At 39.1% G+C, this 12,500-nt stretch overlaps 1 protein-coding gene across 2 annotated transcripts in view; it reads left to right on the forward strand.

Moving 5' to 3' along the window:
* The window catches only part of pdpr (pyruvate dehydrogenase phosphatase regulatory subunit), a 305,042-nt gene that overhangs the window by 135,909 nt on the left and 156,633 nt on the right, over positions 1–12,500 (forward strand). The gene's annotated exons all lie outside the window — the stretch shown is intronic.

Raw genomic sequence — 12,500 nt, forward strand, 5'->3', positions numbered from 1 at the left:
GAAATTTGAAAGTAATCTTCATTAATAAATAGCTTAAATTAATAAATTCATTTAGTAATGTTTGATACAAGTATTGTAATATAAAAAGCAATAAACAGAAAAGCACACAGTAAGCCACAGGGGTGGAAAAAACCTCAATATATGAAATTCATTCTTTTAATAGTTACTTTGTTACAGTTCTTGTTGGGGCTACAGTTCATTCTTTAAATAGACTTATTTTGTTAACCAGTGAACACTTAATGTTTATTGCAGAAGGTCTTGATTAATCCCGGGACAGCAGTTTATTGTGAGCATGCATTCTTCTAAAGCAAAGATCAGACTATAGAAAATTACACTCTGCAAAACATAATTATAGACAATTTGATGAATTGTGCTTGCTGAATAGTATTTACAATAAACTTCTACATTAACTATGCCTAATCCATTAAACTTATTATAAAAATAAATAACTGTCCGTTAGGTTTTACATGCTTTTGTTACCAATTAATGATTTTAAAGCTCTTTGAGCTACCCTAAGTTCTTGTCTATAAGCCGCGGCTTATCTAAGGAAAAAAGTTGTGAAAATGAAAAAATAGAATATCGGCTTATACATCCATCGCGGGGGTTGCGTTCCAGAGCCACCCACGAAATAAGAAAATCCGCGAAGTAGAAACCATATGTTTATATGGTTATTTTTATATTGTCATGCTTGGGTCACAGATTTGCGCAGAAACACAGGAGGTTGTAGAGAGACAGGAACGTTATTCAAACACTGCAAACAAACATTTGTCTCTTTTTCAAAAGTTTAAACTGTGCTCCATGAGATGACAGTTCTGTCTCACAATTAAAAGAATGCAAACATATCTTCCTCTTCAAAGGTGTGTGTGTCAGGAGCACAGAATGTCACATAGATAGAGAAAACAATCTCTAGCAAACAAATCAGTGGTGCTGTTTGGCTTTTAAGTATGCGAAGCACTGCGGCACAAAGCTGTTGAAGGCGGCAGCTCACACCCCCTCCGTCAGGAGCAGGAAGAGAGAGAGAGAGACAGAGTTTGTTTTTCAGTCAAAAATCAATACGTGCCCTTCGAGCTTTTAAGTATGCGAAGCACTATGCAGCATGTCTTTTCAGGAATCAGCTTTACAAAAGATAGCAACGTGAAGATAATCTTTCAGCATTTTTAGACGAGCGTCCGTATCGTCTAGGTGTGCGAACAGCCCCCCTGCTCAATCCCCATATGTCAGGATCACAGATAGGCAGCGCAAGAGTGAGAGAAAAGTAAGCAATCTAGCTTCTCAGCCATCTGCCAATAGCGTCCCTTGTATGAAATCAACTGGGCAAACCAACTGAGGAAGCATGTACCAGAAATTAAAAGACCCATTGCCCGCAGAAATCCGCGAACCAGCAAAAAATTTGCGATATATATTTAAATATGCTTACATATAAAATCACAATTTAAATGACCGCTACGCGCGCGTGTTGACTCGGCGACGCCCAGAGCAGAAAGAATGCGCGGCGGCCGCTCCAACCGCGCCATGTGGGGAGTGAGAGAGACGCCAATATCTCACACTCTCTCCCCCCTTAAAGAAATTAAATGGGTGCGAGTGAGACCACTGACCTCCCTCCCTTCTTTTAGTTATAGATTATAGTACGTTCGGCTTATCCATGAGTCCGGCTTATCTATGATACGATTTTATTTTAAAAATTCGTATGATTTTTGGTCTCCGGAACCTAGGGTACTTTAATGTATGCAAAAGTGCTATTAGACCATTAGAACACTCTAGACGAGAACAGGCCATTCAGCCCAACAAAGCTCGCCGGACCTATCCACTTATTTCTTCCAAAAAACATCAAGTTGAGTTTTGAAAGTCCCTAACATCTTCCTGTCTACCACACTACTTGGTAGCTTATTCCAAGTGTCTATCGTTCTTTGTGTAAAGAAAAGCTTCTAATGTTTGTGTGAAATTTACCCTCAACAAATTTCCAACTGTGTCCCTGTGTTCTTGATGAACTCATTTTAAAATAACAGTCTCGATCCTCTGTACTAATTCCCTTCATAATTTTAAACACTTCAATCATGTCACCTCTTAATCTTCTTTTGCTTAAACTGTATAGGCTCAGTTCTTTTCTCTTTTAATCTTTCCTCATAATTCAACCCCTGTAGCCCTGGAATCAGCTTAGTCACTCTTCTCTGGACCTTTTCTAGCGCTGCTATGTCCTTTTTGTAGCCTGGAGACCAAAACTGCACACAGTACTCAACATGAGGCCTCACCAGTGCATTATAAAGGTTGAGCATAACCTCCTTGGACTTGTACTCCACACACCGTGCTATATAACATTCTGTTAGCCTTCTTAATGGCTTCTGAACACTGTCTGGAAGTCGATAGCTTAGAGTCCATTATGACTCCTAAATCCTTCTCATAAGGTGTACTCTCGATTTTCCGACCGCCCATTGTGTGAAAAACAGTGAATAAGTGTTTAAGTAAATATTGTTGTTCTCGTCACCTACTTCTCAAATGGAAAACTGAAAGGATTGCATTGAATATATAAGCATAACCTTGGCTAGATAGTAATGAAATTTTCAATATAGTTTGGTTATTTAGATTAACAGGGCATTCTCAACATGCCTTGCATACTCAGTTGGCATATGAATTTGAGTTTAAACAAAGTTATTGCTCAAAATGCTTCATTAGCACTGAGCTGTGATTTCTTTCTTCCCACATCTGTAAATATGCATGTCATATTAATTGTTTGCTGTAAAATTCTTCCCATATGAGTGCAATTATCAAATGTATATTTGATATGAATAGTTAAATAATTATATGCTTCAGTAGTAAATCTTAAACAATCTTTATGCATTCACTATGTAAGCGTAAAACAATATGCTTTACTGATCAAGCAAGTATTCCGTCTGCCTTACCTTATCACAATGTGTCCATATTTATGTTTGATAAAATATTTTTGGTAAAACCTTAACACACACTGTTCTTCATAAAGCCAAAGAGTGCTTCTAATATGACGTCCAGGTCAGAGATTTTTCTGAATCTACATAGCAAACATTCTTGCTAGTAGCTGTCTTGTGCTTGTTGATAGCCTTAAAAATTGATTTTGCTCTTTGATTTGTTTCTCTAAGTATACTGGAGGTATGCAAAGTATTGTGTCATAATCAAAATTTTAATTTGTTATTATTACTAGCCAAATTCCCAATGTTGGCCTCGTGAGGAAAGTTCACAAGTAAAAAATAATCACCTATTATTGATTTACCAAACTTAATCGCCCTTAAACTTGTATTATTACTCAAACCTCTTGTGAGCAGAGGTGTGCAGTACACTGATAGAAGTTTTCATATGTCCTATTTGCCACGATTGAGCACATCAGGAAGTAAAGTAAAAATGCATTTCTAAAGCACCTATCACTAACAAAAATCACAAAGCTCTGAATGATAAAACAGAATAAAATTTAAATGTCAAAACAACATAAAATTTAAGGACAATATAAGATGCCCAAAGACAGCAAAGCTTACCCCAATGTGTGTCTGAACAGATGCGTCTTACATTGACACTTGGAGATCAGCAGAATCTACTGAATTGTTTATGTCATTGGAAGACTGTTCCATAACCTTGGAGCAATGTACTGGAATGTTCAATCCCCACGTATCTTTAGTCTGATATGAGAAACCGAAAGGAGATCTAACTGAAAAGGTCTCAAAGCACGGCCTGTGGTGTTATGCTGAAGTAGGTCTATGATATATTGGGGAGCTTGACCATATAGAGCCCTGTAAGTGAGAACCTGAATTTTGAATTGTGGTCTAAATTCCACTAGGATCCAATGCAGAGAGAATAAAATTGGTGGGATTGTAGGTATGTTTGTGTTAATGTGTTAAAAACCTGGCAGCTGCATTTTTTACAGTCTAAAGATGAGACAAACCAGCTTTACTCAGACAGGTAAAAAAGGGAATTACAATGCACCAGACATTATGACATGAAAGCATGGATAAGGTTTTCCATCTGAGCCCTAGTAACAAAAAATCTCAACTTGGATAAGTTTCTTAAATGAAAAAAGCTGAACACTGAGGTGTCTGCAACACCTGACATGAGCGTCAAAATTCAGGGACTGGTCAAATATGACACCTACATTACATAGCGATGCATGAGAAGAAGTTGAGATGGTGGAACGTTTTTAAGTAACTGCTAGGTTGAGGGGACATAGGGAATGGGGGGGGGGGGCAGAAATGAAAACCTCAGTTTTCTGAGCCTTTAACTCTAAGTAGCTGACTATTAGCCAATTATTGACCTGTTTCATATAGTCAACCAAGGAAAATGATTGGTGTGGTTGTGTTAGCTTAAAAAACAATAGAGCTGAGTAACGTTGGCATAAAAATGGTAGGAAATATCATTAATAGAATTGATAATTTGAGCTAGAGGAAGCATATAGACAGGTCAGACTGAGAAACTCTTGTCAGATAAATATAAGGTAAGCCCAAGCTGAACAAGTGATGCCCACAGAGTGATTTAACCTTATTAGGAGAGTCTTATGATCTGAACTAAGATCAACCAGTACTAACATGGAAGACTCGCCTGCAGCCTTTATTAAATTGTGGGACACTTTAAAGAGAGCTGTTTCTATGTTGTGATGCTTTTGAAAGCTTGACTGGAAGGGGTGCAAAAGCTTATGTTTTGCAAGGAAAATGCCCAGCTGTTGCTCAACAACCTTTTCTAAAATATTTGAGAAAAACAGGAGTTTAGAAATGGACCTGTAACTTTTAGGAATATTAGGATCAAGATTATTTATTTATTTATTTATTTATTTATTTTTTTTTAAAGATGAACAACAGCATGTTTAAAATAGCTAGGGGCACAACCAGACTGCAGAGTACAATTAATTACCAACAACAGACTGGAGCCAACAGAGTAAAGCTGGTAAAACATCTTAAGTGCTGGAAGATGGTTTCATTTTCAGGAAGCCACCTGTGTTACTTGTCCTTCTGACACAGCACAGCATATGCCTGTTCAGCTGTGGAGATGAATGTCCACACTGGTTTCAACTTACATAGCTAAATTTTAATGTTCTCATTCAATTAAGAAGCACATAGTCTACATGTCCAAAAACTGGTAGTGTGTTTGTTTCAGCAAATCAATTTATATAAATGTGCATATTGTAGAAAATACATGCTATAATAATAATTGTGCATAGCAGAATCAGGTGAAAGTAAGTCTCTGGCTTCTTTTGTTTTATTAATGTTAAAATTAGGCTTTTAGTGGCACACAGTGCCTGCTACGATAACAGATTTAACAATACAGTAATCCCTCCTCCATCGCGGGGGTTGCGTTCCAGAGCCACCCGCGAAATAAGAAAATCTGCGAAGTAGAAACCATATGTTTATATGGTTATTTTTATATTGTCATGCTTGGGTCACAGATTTGCGCAGAAACACAGGAGGTTGTAGAAAGACAGGAACGTTATTCAAACACTGCAAACAAACATTTGTCTCTTTTTCAAAAGTTTAAACTGTGCTCCATGACAAGACAGAGATGACAGTTCTGTCTCACAATTAAAAGAATGCAAACATATCTTCCTCTTCAAAGGAGTGCGTGTCAGGAGCACAGAATGTCACATAGATAGAGAAAACAATCTCTAGCAAACAAATCAATAGGGCTGTTTGGCTTTTAAGTATGCGAAGCACCGCGGCACAAAGCTGTTGAAGGCGGCAGCTCACACCCCCTCCGTCAGGAGCAGGGAGAGAGAGAGACAGAGTTTGTTTTTCAGTCAAAGATCAATACGTGCCCTTCGAGCTTTTAAGTATGCGAAGCACCGTGCAGCATGTCGTTTCAGGAAGCAGCTGCACAAAAGATAGCAACGTGAAGATAATCTTTCAACATTTTTAGACGAGCGTCCGTATCGTCTAGGTGTGTGAACAGCCCCCCTGCTCAATCCCCATACGTCAGGATCAGAGAAAGTCTGCGCAAGAGAGAGAGAAGAGTAAGCAATCTAGCTTCTCAGCCATCTGCCAATAGCGTCCCTTGTATGAAATCAACTGGGCAAACCAACTGAGGAAGCATGTACCAGAAATTAAAAGACCCATTGTCCTCAGAAATCCTCAAACCAGCAAAAAATCCGCGATATATATTTAAATATGCTTACATATAAAATCCGCGATGGAGTGAAGCCGCGAAAGACGAAGCGCGATATAGCGAGGGATCACTGTATAGCAAACCTGTTAAGACAGCAGAAATTCTGCTGTACCCGCACCTGCCTTCCTAAGTGAGCACTAAAGTGAATGGCTGAACTGCAGCTCTACCAACACTTTGGACAACTGTGTACTTCATCTGATAACAAAATTGTAAATCAGAGTTTAGCTTACATCTTTACAGATTTTCTCAGACAAGGCATTTAAATAAGCATTCATTTTAGACTTATAACTGCAAACTAAATCCTGGATGTATGTGATGGACACAACAAGGTACAGGGTACCTATAAAAAGTCACTGAATCTGTAACTGGAAGAAACCTTCTCCCAACCTCCAGCCAGTCACTATTATGAACATCACATATGTCAATAATGAATCAGGTACAGACATCAAAATCGAGTCAATTTGACTTTTTGTTGTTCATTATCATCTTGGCACCCAAATAAATTTAGCAGGTGGGACACTAGATTTTCATGGGGACTACTGATGCATGATTATAGTAAAAAAAAAAAAAAAAAACCACAGTATTTTCAGTTCACAGCAAATATGTCTGAAAGTGCATAAGTAATAAGTATGAGTGAAAACAGACCTTTGATGCTGCAGGTTAAGACGATAATAAGACAAAGGTAAGTTGTGTCACTCACGTGCAGTGCCCCCAGCATACAAACTGAAAGCCAACACAAGGCACTCTGTATACAACATTGTGCAACAGTAGATCATAAATTAAAACAAAATAGAAAAATTTAAAAACTGCATACCACTATAATGAGCTCTTGATACTTTGAAAGTAAAACGGCTATCAAAGGTAAAACTTCATCAGGCAGTTGCATCATATTCTTTATTAAAAAGGCTGTTGTAAAACCACTGAACTTGCCTTTTGCAAAGCTGAATTTTAAGAGTCCATAAACTGATTTTTAAGTAATCAGGCCCAATAAAGTTCAAACATTTAAGGTCAGATAACAGTAATAATTTTATGAATTTCATATACAACATGTTGTAAAAGGTGCTATATAGGCGCCTGACCCGACACAGACTCACACTGGAGGCACGTTTAAAAACAAAAGAACTTTTTATTTTTCTTCACCTGTGGGGCATGTCTTCCCTGTGACTTCCACAGGTACAACACAGTCCCCAGTACACCAAAACACACTCTTCTTTGGCACCACCACTCCTCCGTGAAGCTTCGTTCTCCTCCTCCCAACTCTGGCCATTGAGTGGTGGTTGCTGACCCCTTTTTTTAGTCGTCCTGGAAGTGCTCCTGCTGGTTGACTGCCGAGTTCTGGCTGCACTTCTGGGTGGGGGCAAATACACTGCCCATACGGGCTCAGGAGTCCTAGCTGCAGCACTCCCTGGTGGTGCTTGCGGGACCCAACAGGGCTGCACCCAACTCCAAATCCCATGGAGCCCTGCGGGAAACTGAGGCACCTGCTCCAACCCAGGGGGTTGGCCATTTAGTGTCCGGGGGGACGTATTGCACAGTCCATGGCTGCTCCCCCTGAACATAAAATGAAGGGGCGTCCCGGCCGGGCATGGACCCGGCTGTCCACCACAATATATATAAATATAATTACCATTATGATTATAAGTTTCCTGTGAACAGTGGCTTTACTATTCAATTATGTATTAGAAAGATATTTTAAAACACAATAAAAAGAAGAAATAAACACTGTTGCCCAAATTGAGCGAAAACACAAAACCACATAAATTAAGTGGTAACTTAACTGTGTGTGCAATGTTTAGTGCCACCTTGTATTCAGTGCCTCATAAAGTCTAGCTAGACATATCTTGGTGCAGAAACAGCCTAAAAGCTGTCACCATGCAAAAAAACTTGAAACAAATAACATTTCAACGCGCAGACAAACCTGTCATTACTTAAAAAAAGTGTCCATTAAATTCATAAACTTTTCCCCACAACAACTGTATGAGATGGAACAAAAACAAACCACAAGCTGTACTGCCTTGAAAACAGTTGCAGGCATTCTAGCAAACATGAAGTGAAAACACCCCAGAGTAAAGGCTTCGAATGTAAATGTTTTTGTTGCTGCATGCTGTTTCTGTTTTATGTTTTTGTACCCACGTTATTTGTTTGTGACTCCCAAAGTATCAGTTAATTATTGTCCAACAAAAATGGCACATTTCGCATTTTTGCCAAATATTTTTTATTTAACCAAATTTTATTATAAGGTGTTTATTAACACGTGAATTACCAAAGCCTACAAAAATTCTCGCAATCCTGGCCCACCTTAAATCCGTCAGTGTCTTTTAAATGTGTCGATCAACACAAGCAGCCTGCTATCCCATCCCCCGTCCACCGCTGCAGTTCAGTTCGCAAAGAAGGTTCTCAGTGCTCAGTGTTTATCTTGGAGTGAAGTGCTGGAGTTGTAGAGGGTAAATAATATATTGTCATTTGGAATTCTTCCATGAGAACCCTGAATACAATGAGGACTGATTGAGGTCATTTATGTTAGGTAGAATGCCTGGGCGGTCTTGTGGCCTTGGAACCTTCAGATTTTATTTATTTCTCCAGCTGTGTGGAGTTTTTTTTTTTTTGGTTTTTCTGTCCTCCCTGGCCATTAGTGTTCCCTAATTTTTATTATTTATCTTGTCTTTTTTCTCTTCATCATGTAAAGCACTTTGAGCTACATTGTTTGTATGAAAATGTGCTATATAAATAAATGTTGTTGTTGTAATAGATACATTTCATGTGTGTTCTATGTCAACAACAATCTATGTAAACACATCGTTAAAACAGAAATGTTTTTCATGTTTTAGTAATAATTGACAAAATGTAGAGATGAAATGTATAATGTGTGAAGCCTGAAGTCCAAATATCAAATATACATTTTCACAAAAGGTACAAGTATAACGAAACAAGTGTGCTTTTATTCAAAAATTTAACTGCAGAAAGGAAATCGGGTTAGGGTATGACACGGATACGACATGTATACAATCTCTTGGGTGGTGCAGTGGTAAGAACTGCCAACTCATAATCAAGAATCCGGGCACCCTCCAGAATGTATGGTTCTTATAAAGGTTAGCATTTTTATTTTCTTTTCAGTTTTATTCTCTGTCACGTTCACACTCTCCTCGATCTGACGCTACTGTTTTCAAATAAAGACGTGCAATAACAGAGGTGAACTGGGATTTCTGCTTTAGGTATGTGTTAAGCATTTCTTGCCTCACATTTCCTTTCATCCTACTCAGACCTTACTCAGATCTTTGGAGACACGGAACACACATGAAATGCATATATTTATCTATCTATCTATCTATTTCAAATAACGATATACTGTATTATTTACCCTATACAACTCCAGGCACCCCACAGGCAGATAAGGAGCCTTGAGCTCTGTCAAGGCGGGGGATGGGACAGCAGGCTGCTTTCTGCTTGTGCTGATCAACACATTTACAAAAGAAAAGATGCTGATGGAGAGGTGCAAAGGGAGTTAACGTGGGCTGGGATTATGAGTGTTTTCATAGGCTTCAGGGATTCTAGTGTTAAGTGGGGCAAGGTGAAGGACTGAACATCGGCAATGAGAATTTTGCTAAATGGTTGTTTCGCACTGAAAAGCAAGTTGAACTATTGCTCAAGATGGAAACATTTATACCAAAATTTGATTATTATGTTGAACCTACCATGCTGGGATCACACAGGACAAGATGACTAGCAGTGTTTGAGTTGTTTGCAGATTGTAAAGGACAAATTTTAACAGATAATGTATTTGGAAATGACAAAACAACAGAGAAGGGAATTACTTTTGCACCATGCAGGTCCAGATGTGCATGGTGTTTTTTTTTTTTTCTTTGGAAATTACCGATGGGCCTGTGGATTACAACAACAACAACAACATTTATTTATATAGCACATTTTCATACAAAAAGTAGCTCAAAGTGCTTTACATAATGAATAAAGGAAAAATAAGACAAAATAAGAAATTAAAATAAGACAACATTAATTAACATGTTAAATGCTTGCTTCGTGCCCCAGGTGAATATGGCTTTTGCAGGTTAACACAAAAGCAAGGTGAAACTATTCAACTCTTTGCTACACTGCTTAGGCAAGCAGCTAAAGACTGTGGTTTTGAGGGTGATAGAGACAATCAAATCAGAGACACTGTATTAAGTAAGCGCACTTTAGAACAAATATGGAGAAAGATGCTGGAAGAGGGCTCATGGCTTACGCTGACACAGTCACATGAGATAGCAGCACAGTGTGAGCTCAGAATCTATACTAATTAATAAAAGGCAAAGCCCTCACTGACTGACTGACTGACTGAATGACTGACTCATCACTAATTCTGCAACTTCCCGTGTAGGTGGAAGGCTGAAATTTGGCAGGCTGATTCCTTACAGCTTACTTACAAAAGTTAGGCAGGTTTCATTTCGAAATTCAACGCGTAATGGTCATAACTGGAACCTCTTTTTTCACAATATACTGTAATGGACGGCAGCTCGATGGCCGTGGGAGGAGGAGTTGAGTGTCACGTCATCACGCCTCCCACGTAATCACGTGAAAAGACTGTGAACGCAGTAGGGACAAATGAAGGAGGAGCCGCAAACAGTGAAGAACAAAAAATTCATTAAACAATTGAGAAGGGAGCGAAACAATAAGAAGCGAGCGAGCGAAGCATACAAGCATGTTCATAAGGGAAACAAAGCACAGTGTAAAACGTAAGTTTAAATTAAGTTTATAGAAACGCTCCCGCTGCGGATTGCAATAACATATTCGCGAGATAAAAGTTTAATGAGAAGACACGAGGTATAAACGAACCACACGCCGTAGTGCAACGTTAGGGGCAACAGTTTCAACCATTCTATGATCTGCTTCTCGCAACTGAAAGACGGCACATGGCGGATGTTAGCCAACTTGCTGACCGCAACGTTAGGGGCTTCAACTCTGGCGCTGACGATAGAGATTCGATTCCCGAGAGGGGATGCAGTGAGTGTGCATGCCTGATGAGCCCAGAATTAGGGAGAAACACATGTCGCATACTCTTTGCATTATTTGAAAGTAAACTATTAAAACCATTATATGATCACCTTCTGGGAACTGAAAGAGGGCACGTGGCGGATGTAAGGCGACTTCCTGACCAACCACAAGCGTAACCTGGCAGGTAACCATCCATACAGTCAGATTGTGATTCAGAAAACGAATGCCATGAATGTAATTACCACGATCTACATACTGTCAAATAAACGAAACACACGCCGTAGCGGGACAGCTGTGAAAAGCGAGGTTCACAAAAAAACAGATCCTTAACAAATTGTTATTGGTATATTTTCGATCCGTTTAAAAAGGTTTTATTTTCTTCTTAAAAAATTAAAAGCAGTACTTCGCCGCAACGAAGCGCGAGAATTTGGCTATATATATCTGCTTCTCACAATTAAAAGAGGGCACGTGGCAGATTTTAGACGACTTCATGACCAAAACATAAGTGTTACCTGCCAGGTAGGGTTACCACTTTTAATACAAAAAAATAAGGGACGCATACTGCAGCGGGTGCCACATCCCAGTGCCAACACTTTGCAGACTCTACTTAAAAGACCCGCCCTCCTCACTGGACAGTTAAAAAGACCAATCAAACTAACGATGACATCAAGTATTACCCAATCAAAAGTAGGAAAGGAGGCATCTTCATAAATGCGTATGGGATGATTTGCATGAGACGCTGCTTTAAAAAAAATGATAAAAAAAATACGGGACAAATTCCGTCCCGTATTGATTCAAAACGGGACGCGCAATTTCATTCTCAAATACGGAACGATTCCGTATTTTAAAGGACGGGTGGCAACCCTACAGTGCCAGGTAACCACCCATACAATCAGATTGTGATTCAGACTAGGAATGCAATGAATGTAATTACCCCGATCTACATACAAGGCGAAAGTCTTGCAACATTCAAAGATGATGGTTTGGGATAAGTACACCATAAAACATAAAAGAGCTTATGAAGCCTTGAACCGAAAAAAGCAAGATCTCAGAGATCGTAAAAAAAAATAGGAGGTAATGTCGTTTTACTCGCTGTAGATTTTAGTCAAACATTACCAGTTATTTCACGAGGGAGACCAGCAGATGAACTCAACGCGTGTTTAAAATCCATGCTTCTCCCACGCTCGGTTATATGTTGCGTGTTCTCGGGTAGGTGCACCAAAAAATGTATACATTTAAGCATGTAATGGGCAAACAAAAAATGAGGTACAGTAATCCCTCCTCCATCGCGGGGGTTGCGTTCCAGAGCCACCCGCGAAATAGGAAAATCCGCGAAGTAGAAACCATATGTTTATATGGTTATTTTTAGAATGTCATGCTTGGGTCACAGATTTGCGCAGAAACAC

Source organism: Erpetoichthys calabaricus, chromosome 9 (assembly GCF_900747795.2).
Source record: "Erpetoichthys calabaricus chromosome 9, fErpCal1.3, whole genome shotgun sequence".
Taxonomy (NCBI): domain Eukaryota; kingdom Metazoa; phylum Chordata; class Cladistia; order Polypteriformes; family Polypteridae; genus Erpetoichthys; species Erpetoichthys calabaricus.